The sequence below is a fragment of the Leucopleurus acutus genome (assembly GCF_964270905.1).
Source record: "Leucopleurus acutus genome assembly, chromosome: 6".
NCBI classification, from domain to species: Eukaryota; Metazoa; Chordata; class Mammalia; order Artiodactyla; family Delphinidae; genus Leucopleurus; species Leucopleurus acutus.
Window position 1 is genome coordinate 84,521,636 of NC_139149.1, and position 13,708 is coordinate 84,535,343.

General features: G+C 38.5%; 1 pseudogene across 1 annotated transcript; it reads left to right on the forward strand.

The window, feature by feature from the left end:
* The first annotated feature begins 6,107 nt into the window (after positions 1–6,107).
* LOC309963007 (peptidyl-prolyl cis-trans isomerase FKBP1A-like) lies at positions 6,108–6,501 on the forward strand (annotated as a pseudogene). The gene has a single exon. The product of its transcript is annotated as a peptidyl-prolyl cis-trans isomerase FKBP1A-like (transcript).
* The last annotated feature ends 7,207 nt before the right edge of the window (positions 6,502–13,708 follow it).

Genomic DNA, 13,708 nt, shown 5'->3' on the forward strand with positions numbered 1-13,708 from the left:
AGAGAACATGTACCAGTCTGCTTTGTCATTCTTTAAAAAAAAAAAAATGTCTCCAGCCATATCAGATTTGGTTTGGAATACTTGGGGGGTTGAGCACTGGCAGCAGTCCATTCTGCAAATAGCAGACAGCCAGCGTGTATTTGAACAAATGGGTATGTTCTAATAGTTTTTTTTTTCTTTAAGTTTTAAAATTGTGATAAAATTTGCCATCTTGTTTTTAAGTGAACAGTCAGTGACATTAAATATATTAATAATGTTATGCTACCATCACCACCATCCGTCTCCATAACTCTTCTCATCTTTTAAAACTGAAAGTCTATGCCCATTAATTAATAACCCCTCATTCTGCCTTCCCCTCAGCCTCTGGCAACCATCATTCTACTTTCTGTCTCTGTGATTTTTGACTACTCTAAGTACCTCATATAAGTAGAATCATTCAGAATCTGTCTTTTTGTGACTGGCTTATTTCATTTCACATAATGTCCTCAAGGTTCATCTGTGTTGCGTGGGTCAGAATTTCCTTTCTTTTTAAGGCTGAATAATATTCCATTTTATGTACATACCACACTTTGCTTATCCATTCATTCATTGATGGACACGTGGGTTGCTTCCACATTTTAGCTGTTGTGAATAATACTGCTATGAACATAGGTGTACTCTAACAGATTTTTTTTTTTTTGACTGCACCTTGCGGCATGTGGGATCTTAGTTTCCCGATCAGGGATTGAACCTGTGCCCCCTGCCATGGAAGCACGGAGTCTTAACAACTGGACCACCAAAGAAGTCCCCAGATTTTTATTTTTAATTTTTAAAATATTTTTAACAATATTTATTTATTTGGCTGCGTCAGGTCTTAGTTGCAGCATGTGAGATCTTCATTGCAGCATGCGGAATCTTTCCTTGCGGTGTGTGGGCTTCTCTCTAGTGTGGCGTTCAGACTCCAGAGCGTGTGGGCTCAGTATTTGTGGCACACGGGCTCTCTAGTTGTGGTGCATGGGCTCTAGAGCGCACAGGCCCAGTAGTTGCAGTGCACGGACTTAGTTGCCCTGTGGCATGTGGGATCTTCAGTTCCCTGACCAGGGATCGAAACTGCATCCCCTGCATTGGAAGGCTGGACCACCAAGGAAGTCCCCAGATTTTTTTTAAATAAATTTATTTATTTTTGGCTGCATTGGGTCTTCATTGCTGTGCGTGGGCTTTCTCTAGTTGCAGAGAGCCGGGGCTACTCTTCGTTGCCCCTGTTTTGATACACCTAATGAAACAAATTTAGACATTTTTTAAAGTAACAGAACTTTGGAGAGACAAGTTGGCACAGAAAATGTGTACAAAGACAAAACCATGGAAAGAATAAGAATTTATCCAAGTGGGCAATGAATATGATGGAAGAAACAAATTAGAAGAACATAAAAAAGGAAAAGAAGGGGTTGTAGGATTATGGACCTGATGAAAGCAGCAGAGACAAGCAGAACTTGCACAATAGGACGTATTTACAATCATCCACTCACTGCTTCAATCAAATATAGACCTTAATGATACTGTGAAAAGGAAGGTACTTTACATTGGGTTTTAACACAGTCAGTCTACATATTAACATAAATTTGTTTAAGTTTGGAGAGAGAGGTCATTGGCAAGGCTTGCTTGGTTAGGGACTAGATAAAACTATTCCAGTAGAAATAAATTGAGTCTTACCCTTCATTCTTCTCTTTCTCTTCCCTATCACTGATCATATTTGTCATTTTTCTGTTTAAAAATTTGGGTATCAGAGACTAGACAGACATTTTCTAACACGGTGGTTCCCCAAATGGGATACACACAACTCATGGGATGTGCGAGACTATGCATTGATGTGAGAAGAGAATAAACTTAAACATATTTATTTTCATGTTTAATAAAAATGAATTCAATTTTGCTAATGTTTAACGTACAGACAGTGGGGTTTCCCCTTATTTGGTGGCTACCAGGTGATCACATAGAATTGGTGGTAACTAAGGTATCCTGAGGGGAAAGTGGGAGTTCTGCCCTCCAAAGGGGAGAACAAAGGGACTTTTCAGTGGATTGCTACAGATTGTACTTTATGTGTACTTGGTTCTTGGAATGTATTATCTACTAGTTTTACTAAACTAAACTTCATGGAATGAGTACGTGCCTTAAAAAGATTTTTTACAAAGAAGCTGCTAATAGTGATATGCATGAACAAGCAAACAAGAAGAAAATAAGTTATGAACTCTTCATCAGTAACATTACCAGGTAAATTACAATGAGCTAACCATGAAAAAAAAGTCAACCAAAAAAAAAAAAAAGATCAAAATATGGATTGGACCCACTGTTAGTACAATAAACCTTGCCCTAAGAGTATATAAGTCTGATATATTAACTAATGATGGCATGTAGTCCTTTTTTTAAAATATGTATTTATTTATTTGGCTACTCGGGTCTTAGCTGAGGCACGCAGGATCTTCGTTATCACGTGTGGGATGTTTGTTGCAGCATGCGGGATCTTTACTTGTGGCATGTGGAATCTTTAGTTGCTGGCATGCTGGCTCTTAGTTGTGGCATGTGGAATCTAGTTCCCTGACCAGGAATCGAACTCGGGCCCCCTGCATTGGGAGTGCGGAGTCTTAACCTCTGGACCACCAGGGAAGTCCCCATGTAGTCTTCATGATTAGGAAAACATTTAAAATTATGTTTGACAAAAATTACTAAAATCGGGGACTTCCCTGGTGGTCCAGCTGTTAAGGCTCTGTGCTTCCACTGCAGGGGGCCTGGGTTCCGTCCCTGGTCTGAGAACTAAGATCCCACATGCCGAGCGGTAAGGCCAAAAAAATTACTAAAATTGACTGTAGTGATGGTACACATATCTGTGAATATAATAATAACCACTGAATTAAACACTTAAAAAATTGTGTTTAATCTTTGTGTTACCCTTAATTTCTATATTTGTGTATTCTTAATGTCGATGATAATAGTTACATATTACATATAAAATGTTAAGACAAAGACGGGGATTTAATGTACTTTCTCCTCAGAGTATTCAGCTGTCATTAAAAAATAGCATTCAGAGAACTCATCAGATTTTTAAATTTTTTTTATGTATAGTTTATTATATAAAGCCCGGGTAGTTTAGCAACAAAAATTAAATGTTATTGCACGATGGCCTCTCACTCAGTTGGCAACATGAGTTTCAAAATTTGATATAATCCTCATGGATCCTCAGAATCTCTAGAATTTCAAGTTATTCAAATTAAACAGCTATACTATTGAGAGTAGAATCGTCCACTTGTGTCCTAATTTGCCTCAATATCAGTTAGCAGAGAGAAATGGGGTGTTTTTTTTGCTTTCGTTTTTATTTTTGTTTGGGGTCGGAAAATCAGCTTCAGGAACTCAGAAACTAGACCACACAATGGAAATTGCATTGCCTGCCAATAATTATATTAAAAAGGATCTATTGCAGAGTGTTATTTTAACACATATGTTATATATAAAATATATATTATATACTTTATTTTTATATAGTATTACATTTATCATATATTATAAATATAATATTCAAAATGCTTAACTCATTAAATTATTAAATGCCATATATTGTATTAGATTGAATTAACTTTGACACATATAACAATTTAAAACTGGCTTTAGCTGTTCAAAAACAACAACAACAAAATTCCTTGTCTCAAGGTCTGTATATTTTTCTGTTGAATCTCACATAAAAAAAATTAAAAAAAAAAAAACTCTTGAAATGTGGCCCCAAGTTACAAAACTACCTAAAAAGGATTGCTAAAGACTTACGTTTCTGGAAATCCATTGCAAAATAAGAACATTAAGTACATTTAAGATGTAAATCAGAAGATTTTGTGCCATTTGGAAAAGTCATGTATTTTCATTTTGTGTTTTAAAACTGAAAGAATAATTCTTAATAATGTTCCAAAGAGTGCCCTGCAAAGCAAATTATGACTAGAAAGAAATATTTTACGTTTAGATTTTTACCAGAGTATTTGTAAATTATTAATTAAATCTCATTATAAATAAAGCATTTAATACCCCATGCAAATGTTCCACCTACTTTAATTTTAATTGCTCAGATCCCAAACTGAATTTGGAAATAATAACAGCATTTAACTTGCCTTTTCCTACTGACTTGATAATTAACCAAACATCTTTCTAAATGTACTTATTTTAAATACATTGGTCAGACATTTTTACTTATTGTAGAAGAGCAAAGGGATTTTTAAAAAATCTTTACACATTTGAATGAATGACACAGTTAAGTGAATGTTTTGTGATTATAGCTCTTCTTGTGTTATATGTATGATATATTTTATTTCATTTATTCTCTATTGCTACAAAATTTCCTGGGAAATACTGCTCAGGGACATAGTACTGAAGGCCAACTTTGTGGTTCACAGTAACCATGGCAATAGCTGTCCTAAAAATAAAGAGTCCCTGTATCAGCACAGATGGAATCATCTTACTGGGGAAGAATCAGGTTCACAGGCAGTGGTATCACCTGGACCTGGGAATCCCATGTGATAGTAACATGAGGGTTTAATACAGATAGAAAAGTTTAAAATTAGATCTTATATTTAGACCAGGATTTCTAGTGAAACAATTAAAAATTAAAACCGTATCTGTAGATGCTATATAAGTTCCAACAAGGAAACATGTCACAATTCATGTATTTAACAATACAGGGAGACTTCCCTGGTGGTCCAGTGGGTAAGACTCCGCACTCCCAATGCAGGGGGCCTGGGTTCAATCCCTGGTCGGGGAACTAGATCCCACATGCATGCCGCAACTAAAGATCTCACATGCCACAACTAAACATGCCGCAACGAAGATCCCACGTGCTGCAAGTAAGACCTGGCACAGCCAAAATAAATATAACAAATAAATAAATAAATATTAAAAAAAATACAGAGATTAAACTCAAGGTATTAATTCCTTCATTCATGGCTTATAAATGCTCCCTTATATTTGGCCTGGGTTTATCAGCAATTATAGTTCTAATAAATCAATTTCTACGTTTATAAGTAAATGAAAGAAATTTTTACAGCCTTAAACCCTAAACACATTTCTATTATAGCACTAATCATAATGTGTCTTAATTATTCACTCAGTGTCTGACTCCCTCATTAAATCATGGCCTTCTTGAAGACAGGGACTGTACCTTTGCGATAGGTGTTTAGGCAGTGTCTGTTGAATGAATGAATTCAAAATTAAAGATCTAGGGCTTCCCTGGTGGCACAGTGGTTAAGAATCCACCTGCCAATTCAGGGGACATGGGCTCCAGCCCTGGTCCGGGAAGATCGCACGTGCCAGGGAGAAACTAAGCCCGTGCGCCACAGCTACTGAGCCTGTGCTCTAGAGCCCATGGGCTACAGCTACTGAGCCTGCACGCCATAACTACTGAAGCCCACGTGCCTAGAGCCTGAGCTCTGCAACAAGAGAAGCCACTGCAATGAGAAGCCCGCGCATCACAACAAAGAGTAGGCCCCACTCGCTGCAACTAGAGAAAGCAACGAAGACCCAACGCAGTCAAAAATAAATGAATAAAGTAAATAAATGTATTAAAAAAATTTATATTAAGAAAACAAAATTAGAGATCTCAATATACAAGTGAGGTAATAGAGATGATTAGTCACAGATTAACACCTTATCTATGAATCAATAAAGGGTTAGTGGGAATGAAGGATTGGAGAGGGTCACATATTTTCCAATGTCTAAGAGGCTTCATTGGTTCCAATTGCCTACAAGAAAACAGATCACTTACAAAAGGCCTGTGATGGTAACCTGGGCACATTTTCCAGGACTGGGAGGCATTTCCCCAATCCCTTGGCGAGGATGTTAGAACTGAGCTAAGCCTAAGCTTTCTGACACATGCTATGTAACCTTCCCCTACTTGCTGATGAGTTGGTAATAAAAATACTAACCATCAGAGGTCAAGACTAATTTCTGGCAGCCGTTCCGCGGAGGGACGCGGCACAGCCGCGGAACCGCCGCCAGATTCGCTCTCTGTCCACGCCGCCTGTCGCACCGGCCGTTGCGCCGCCCGCCCGCGCACCAGCCCCGCATCCGCCGCCGCCGCCGCCGCCGCCGCCGCCACCGCCATGGGAGTGCAGGTGGAGACCATCTCCTCCGGAGACGGGCGCACCTTCCCGAAGCGCGGCCAGACCTGCGTGGTACACTACACCGGGATGCTTTAAGATGGAAAGAAATTCGATTCCTCCCGGGACAGAAACAAGCCCTTTAAGTTTGTGCTGGGTAAGCAGGAGGTGATCCGAGGCTGGGAAGAAGGGGTTGCCCAGATGAGCGTGGGCCAGAGAGCCAAGCTATCTCCCCAGACTATGCCTATGGCGCCACTGGGCACCCAGGCATCATCCCACCAAATGCCACTCTCGTCTTTGATGTGGAGCTTCTAAAACTGGAATGACAGGAATGGCCTCCTCCCTGATCTCCCCATTCTTGGATGTGCCATGGAAGGATCTGGCGCCTCCAGATGCGCACAGCGAGCCCGTAGGGAACTTTTCCTGATGTTCCACTACACTCTTCGTATAAACATCTTCCCTGACTGAATATGTTCTGTCACCGGCTTTGCTCTTCCCCTTTCTCCTCGTGTGTGTGTTGACCTGAACTATATGCCATAAACCTCAAGTTACCCATTTTAGTTTGTTTTCATTTTGGGGTGAAGATTGAGTTTCAGTCCTTTGGATCTAGGTTTCCAGTTAAGTACTAGTCAAGTATTAACAGCACAAATAATGGGTTAACTTTAGAATAGGAATTGGTGTTGGGGGGAGTGCAAGAATCTTTATTTTGTTTTATTTTTGGATGAAAGTTTTATCTATTATATATTAAACATTCTTGCTGCTGCGCTGCAAAGCCATAGCAGATTTGAGGCACTTTTGAGGGCCGAATTAGTCTCCAAGTTGAGAGATGTCCTCGGGTTGAATTAAAAGCCCTACCCAAAACTAAAGTGGGAAGGGGAGAGCCTTTGCCTCCACTGTCCCAGCCCCACCCTCCCCTTAACCCTCTGCCATTTGAAAGCAGATCATTTTCACTGAGATGTTGGACACTACAGGTGTGTGTCACTGGGCCAGCAGGGACCTCTGAAGCCTTCTTCATGGCCTGGCTTTTTTTTTTTTTTCCATCCTGTGGTTTTTCTAATGGATATTTAGGACTTTTGTAATCTCATAGCTATCCAGGTTCCACTTCCTAAATTTTAAGAACTTTAATCGAAAGTTAAATTGAAGGTGTTGTTTGTAGACACTTAACACCCATGAAAGCCCAGCCATCATGACAAATCCTTGAGTGTCGTCTTAAGAAAATGATGCTGGTCATCACAGCTTCAGCATCTCCTGTTTTTTGACGCTCAGCTCCCCCTGCTGATCTCAGAGTTTCCTGGCTTCTCCTTCCTCCCTCTCACCCTCTGCTGTCCTGTGTAGTGATTTGGTGGGAGAAATTGCTGCCTACTCGCCCACCCCTACCCCACCCCCTGCACTACATATGAGTTTCAAGTTTTATTATTGCAATAAAAGTGCTTTATGCTGGCTTTTCTCAAAAAAAAAAAAAGACTACTTTCTGCTAAATGCAACCAACCAATTACCCTATGGCTGTTGTATGCAATAAATATTTCTCATTCAATACATTGGTCATTTTTTGTTTTGTTTTCTCAAGATTACAAGGAACATAACCCCTGCATGCAAATAAGGCATGCTTGCCCAACCTTCCTCCAAAGTCCAAGTCAAGAAGCTTCAGGGAGTTACAACTAGAAAAAAGACATCTCAGCTCCTTTTCTTCGAATTTTATTCATTAACTTAAATATTTAGCGAGCACCTCCTAGGTACCAGGGATCTTTATGGCACAAAGTATACATCAATGAACAAAACAGACGAATATCTCTCCTCTTGGTACTTACATACAGGTGCAGGGTTATCATTACTAATAGTGGGTCTATTCTCTACCTGGCAGGCATGAGAGACATTTTGTCCACATGCAGTATATTTTGCCAACCAAACTTTTTTTTTCCTAAGACTATAAATCTGATATTGCAGTTTGTCGGTGAGTCTTGATTCTTGATAATGACCTTTCCCTCCCATAAACTGCTCAGAACTTTGTACCCTCCTAGTAAAATATATCTTGCCTTACCTTGTAACTCAGTTATTTTTATACTTGCTTTATTCTCTAGCACGTTTTAAATTCTTGAAAATCTTACCTTGTTTATTCTTTTATCTCCTACACAGTGCCTTACACATGATAAATGTTCAACAAATGTTTAATTTGGACTTAATTCTGGTTTTTAAAATGGAGGCATAGTTAACATACAACATTACATTAGTTTCAGGTGTACAACACAATGATTTGATATTTGTATATATTGTGAAGTGATCACCACAATGTCTAGTTCATATCCATCATCATACATAGACACAGAATTTTTTTTCTTATGATGAGAATGTTTAAGATTTACTCTCTTGTGGACTTCCCTGGTGGTGCAGTGGTTAAGACTCTGCGCTCCCAATGCAGGAACCTGGGTTTGATCCCTGGTCAGGCAACTAGATCCCACATGCATGCTGCAACTAAAAATTCACATGCCACAATTAAGGGGCTGGCGAACTGCAACTAAGGAGCCTGCCTGCTGCAACTAAGACCCAGTGCAACTAAATAAATTAAATAAATAAATAAATATTTAAAAATTTACTCTCTTAGCAGCTTTCAGATATACAATACAGTATTACTAACTCTAGTCACCATGCGGTACACCACATCCCCATGACTATTTATCTGATAACTGGAAGTTTGTATCTTTGACCCCCTTCACCCATTTTCCCCCATCCCCCCACCCTTTGCCTCTGGCAACCACTAATCTCTTCTCTGTATCTATGAGCTTGGCTGGTTTGTTTTTCTTTCCTTTTTGGATTGCACATGTAAGTGAGATCACATGGTATTTGTCTTTCTCTGTCTGACTTAATTCACTTAGCATAAAACCCTCAAGATCCATTTCTATTTCACAAATGGCAAGATTTCATTCTTTTTTTATGACTGAATAATGTTCCATTGTACATATACATACCACATTTTCTTTATTTATTCATCTGTCAATGGACACATATTATTTCTATATCTTGGCTTTTGCAAATAATGCTGCAATGAACATGGGGGTGCAGGTATCTTTTCAAGTTAATGTTTTTGTTTTCTTCGGATAAATACCCAGAAGTAGAATTGCTAGATGATAGAGTATTTCTATTTAAAAATTTCTGAGGAAACTCCACACTGTTTTCCATAGTGGCTGTACCAATTTACATTCCTACCATATGTGTAAGAGGGTTCCATTTTCTCTCCATCCTTGGCAACACTTGTTATTTCTTGGTTTTTTGTTTGTTTGTTTTTGATAATAGCCATTCTAACAAGTGTGAGTTGATGTCTCATTGTCTGATTTTCATTCCCCTGATGATTAGTGATATTGAGTATCCTTTCATGAACCTGTGGGCCATCTGTATGACTTCTCTGAAAAAACATCTATTCATTACTTCTGTTTTTTAACAAAGACTTTATCACAATTCTTATAATGAGTATAATTCTCATTTAAACTAGTTACACACAATTACACTACTTTCCTTTCACAGTGCTTTGTGAAAAGGAAACCTCAATAAATATTTGCCGAACAGAATTGAACATGTTTAAAGTAATTTTACTTACTTAAAATTTTTTAAATCAGTTCTTATGAGGACTGTAAATTCCTCTTTTGCCTAACCACCTAAAATCAATCCTTTAAAAAGGAAATAAAAGAGTGACTGAGGAAATAAAAACATAACCATCAGATTTTTTAAAATTGTGATGGTTGCTTTATAATGTTGTGTTAGTTTCTCCTGTACAACAAAGTGAATCAGTTATTTGTATGCATATATCCCCTCCTTCTTGGACCTCCCTGCCACCCACCTAGGTCACCACAGAGCACCAAGCTGAGCTCCCTGGGCTATACAGCAGGTTCCCACAAGCCATCTGTTTTATACATGGTAGTGTATATATGTCAGTCCCAATCTCCCAATTCATCCCAATTCCCCTTCCCCCCTCCCCCCTCTGTGTCCACACATCCATTCTTTACATCTGCGTCTCCATTCCTGCCCTGCAAATAGGTTCATCTGTACCAATTTTCCTAGATTTCACATATATGCGTCAATATATATTTGTTTTTCTCTTTCTGACTTACTTCACTCTGTATGACAGACTCTAGGTCCATCCACCTCACTACAAATGGCCTGATTTCATTCCTTTTTATGGCTGAGTAATATTCCTTTGTATATATGTGCCACATCTTCTTTATCCATTCATCTGTCGATGGACACTTAGGTTGCTTGCATGTTCTAGCTATTGTAAATAGAGCTGCAATAAGCATTGTGGTACATGACTCTTTTTGAATTATGGTTTTCTCAGGGTATATGCCCAGTAGTGGGATTGCTAGGTCATATGGTAGTTCTATTTTTAGGTTTTAAGGAACCTCCATACTGTTCTCCATAGTGGCTGTATCAATTTACATTCCCACCAACAGTGCAAGAGGGTTCCCTTTTCTTCACACCCTCTCCAGCATTTGTTGTTTGTAGATTTTCTGATGATGCCCATTCTAACTGGTGTGAGGTGATACCTCATTGTAGTTTTGATTTGCATTTCTCTAATAATTAGTGATATTGAGCAGCTTTTCTTGTGCTTCTTGGCCATCTGTACGTCTTCTTTGGAGAAATGTCTATTTAGGTCTTCTGCCTATTTTTTGATTGGGTTATTTATTTATTTTTTGATATTGAGCTGCATGAGCTGTTTGTGTATTTTGGAGATTAATCCCTTGTCAGTTTCTTCATTTGCAAATATTTTCTCCCATTCTGAGAGTTGTCTTTTTGTCTTATTTACAGTTTTCTTTGCTGTGCAAAAGCTTTTAAGTTTCATTAGGTCCTATTTTTTTGTTTTTGTTTTTACTTTCATTACTCTAGGAGATGGATCAAAAAAGATCTTGCTGTGATTTATGTCAAAGAGTGTTCTTCCTATGTTTTCCTCTAAGAGTTTTATAGTGTCTGGTCTTACATTTAGGTCTTGAATCCATTTTGAGTTTATTTTTGTGTATGGTGTTAGGGAGTGTTCTAATTTCATTCTTTTACATATAGCTGTCCAGTTTTCCCAGCACCACTTATTGAAGAGACTGTCTTTTCTCCATTGTATATCCTTGCCTCCTTTGTCATAGATTAGGTGACCACAGGTGCATGGGTTTATCTCTGGGCTTTCTGTTCCATTTATCTATATGTCTGTTTTTGTGCCAGTACCATACTGACTTGATTACTGTAGCTTTGTAGTATAGTCTGAAGTCAGGGGGCCTGATTCCTCCAGCTCTGTTTTTCTTTCTCAAGATTGTTTTAGCTATTTGGGGTCTTTTGTGTTTCCATATAAATTGTAAAATTTTGTGTTCTAATTCTGTGAAAAATGCCACTGGCAATTTGATAGGGATTCCATTGAATCTGTAGATTGGTTTGGGTAATAAAGTCATTTTCACAATACTGATTCTTCCAATCCAAGAACATGGTATATCTGTCCATCTGTTTGTGTCATCTTTGATTCTTTCATCAGTTTTTTTATAGTTTTCTGAGTACAGGTCTTTTGCCTCCTTAGGTAGGTTTATTCCTAGGTATATTATTTTTTTGTTGTTGCGATGGTAAATGGGATTGTTTCCTTAATTTCTCTTTCTGATATTTCATTGTTAGTGTATAGGAATGCAAAAGATTTCTGCGCATTAATTTTGTATCCTGCAATTTTACCAAACTCATTGATTAGCTCTAGTAGTTTTCTGGTGGCATTTTTAGGATTTTCTATGTATAGTATCATGTCATCTGCAAACAGTGACGATTTGGGTTTTTTTAGAGATTAGGAAAGTAAGTTTTGTTTTTTGTTTTTTGTGTTTTTTTGGCTGTGTTGGGTCTTCATTGCTGCATGCGGGCTTGCTCTAGTTGTAGCAAGTGGGGGCTACTCTTCATTGTGGTGCACAGGCTTCTCATTGTCGTGGCTTCTCCTGTTGAGGAGCATGGGCTCTAGGCACATGGGCTTCAGTAGTTGTGGCACGCAGGCTCAGTAATTGTGGCTCACGGGCTCTAGAGCTCAGGCTCAGTAGTTGTGGAGCACAGGTTTAGTTGCTCCACAGCATGTGGGATCTTCCCAGACCAGGGATTGAACCCAAGTCTCCTGCATTGGCAGGCAGATTCTTAACCACTGTGCCACCAGGGAAGTCCCAACAGTGACAATTTTACTTCTTCTTTTCCAATTTTTATTCCTTTTATTTCTTTTCCTTCTCTGATTGCTGTGGCTAGGACTTCCAAAACTATGTTGAATAATAGTGGCGAGAGTGGACATCCTTGTCTTGTTCCTGATCTTAGAGGAAATACTTTCAGTTTTTCACCATTGAGAATGATGTTTGCTGTGGGTTTGTCATATATGACCTTTATTATGTTGAGGTAGGTTGCCTCTATGCCTAATTTCTGGAGAGTTTTTATCATAAATTGGTGTTGAATTTTATCAAAAGCTTTTAACCATCAGATTTTGAAAGTTTCATAATATGTCAGAAATCTTCATCTTGATCAAACTAGAGAATTTCACCCAATTTATGCATTCATCTCCTCTCTCTTTTTTAATCTACTTAAGCATTTACCATGCTTGCTTCATATATTACGTCATTTCTTCCTTCTTTCCATTATCCTTCAAAGTCAATTGATTATTCTTGCTAAGTAATAATAAAGACTATAATAAAATGTATAATTCCAAAGAGTTACAAAAGCTAAAATAACAAAGTGGCCCACATTTGCAGATATGTAGTGGGTTTACGTGGCAGTCTGGGCTACATGAGAAGTGGCCTGAGTATGTCAATCTTAGAGTGGGGCTGACCTGGTCATGTGGGTTAATAGGAAGCATTCTTGTCTGTGCTCAAGGTCCTATGGTCACCATAGGCCACAGGAGACACTGAGACATCTGTTTGCTAAGCCATGAACCACAAAGATTTAGTTGCAATGCCACAAGCATTCCAAAGCTCAACATCTAACAACTGTTTGAAGCCCCAGGCTGTTTTCTCTGATGTCCCACATTCCTTTTCACTCCCTGTCTTACTTACTGGAACCTAATTCCTGCCACAAATGTAGTAAGTCCCATTTCTTCAAGCCCTCAGCACAATGCTTATACTCAATTTACAATTTATCTCATTCTACTTTGCATGACTCTTATCTTGCCTCTAGATTAACTCCTTGAGACTAAGACTAGGTATTTTCATCTTTATCTTCTCACTACTTCCCTGTCATCCCATTGTAGGTCCAGATGGTCCAGATGTTCACCAAAATAAAAATAAAGTTGTGTTCCAGAACTTCTTTGGTTTTATCCTCCTTTGGGACCACTAGAGCTGCACCACCCATTCTGGTTTATTTTAGGGTTGAGCACATAAGCCACATATGACTACATAGACATGTAAGCATTGTTTATACAGCAGAAGGGTGTCCACGTGTTTTTAACGAAGAGCAATATGATTAGAAATCCATGTATGTAGAAGGCTAATTTTTTAATGACAACTATAGAAGTCAGCACTTCCAAAAATTAATTTTTTCAGCAGCATAAAAGATGTCCAAAAATACTTTCTTCAACTTTATTTATACAAAAGTGCCCTGCTGTAGTTAGTATTTGTGCCAATAACATTAGC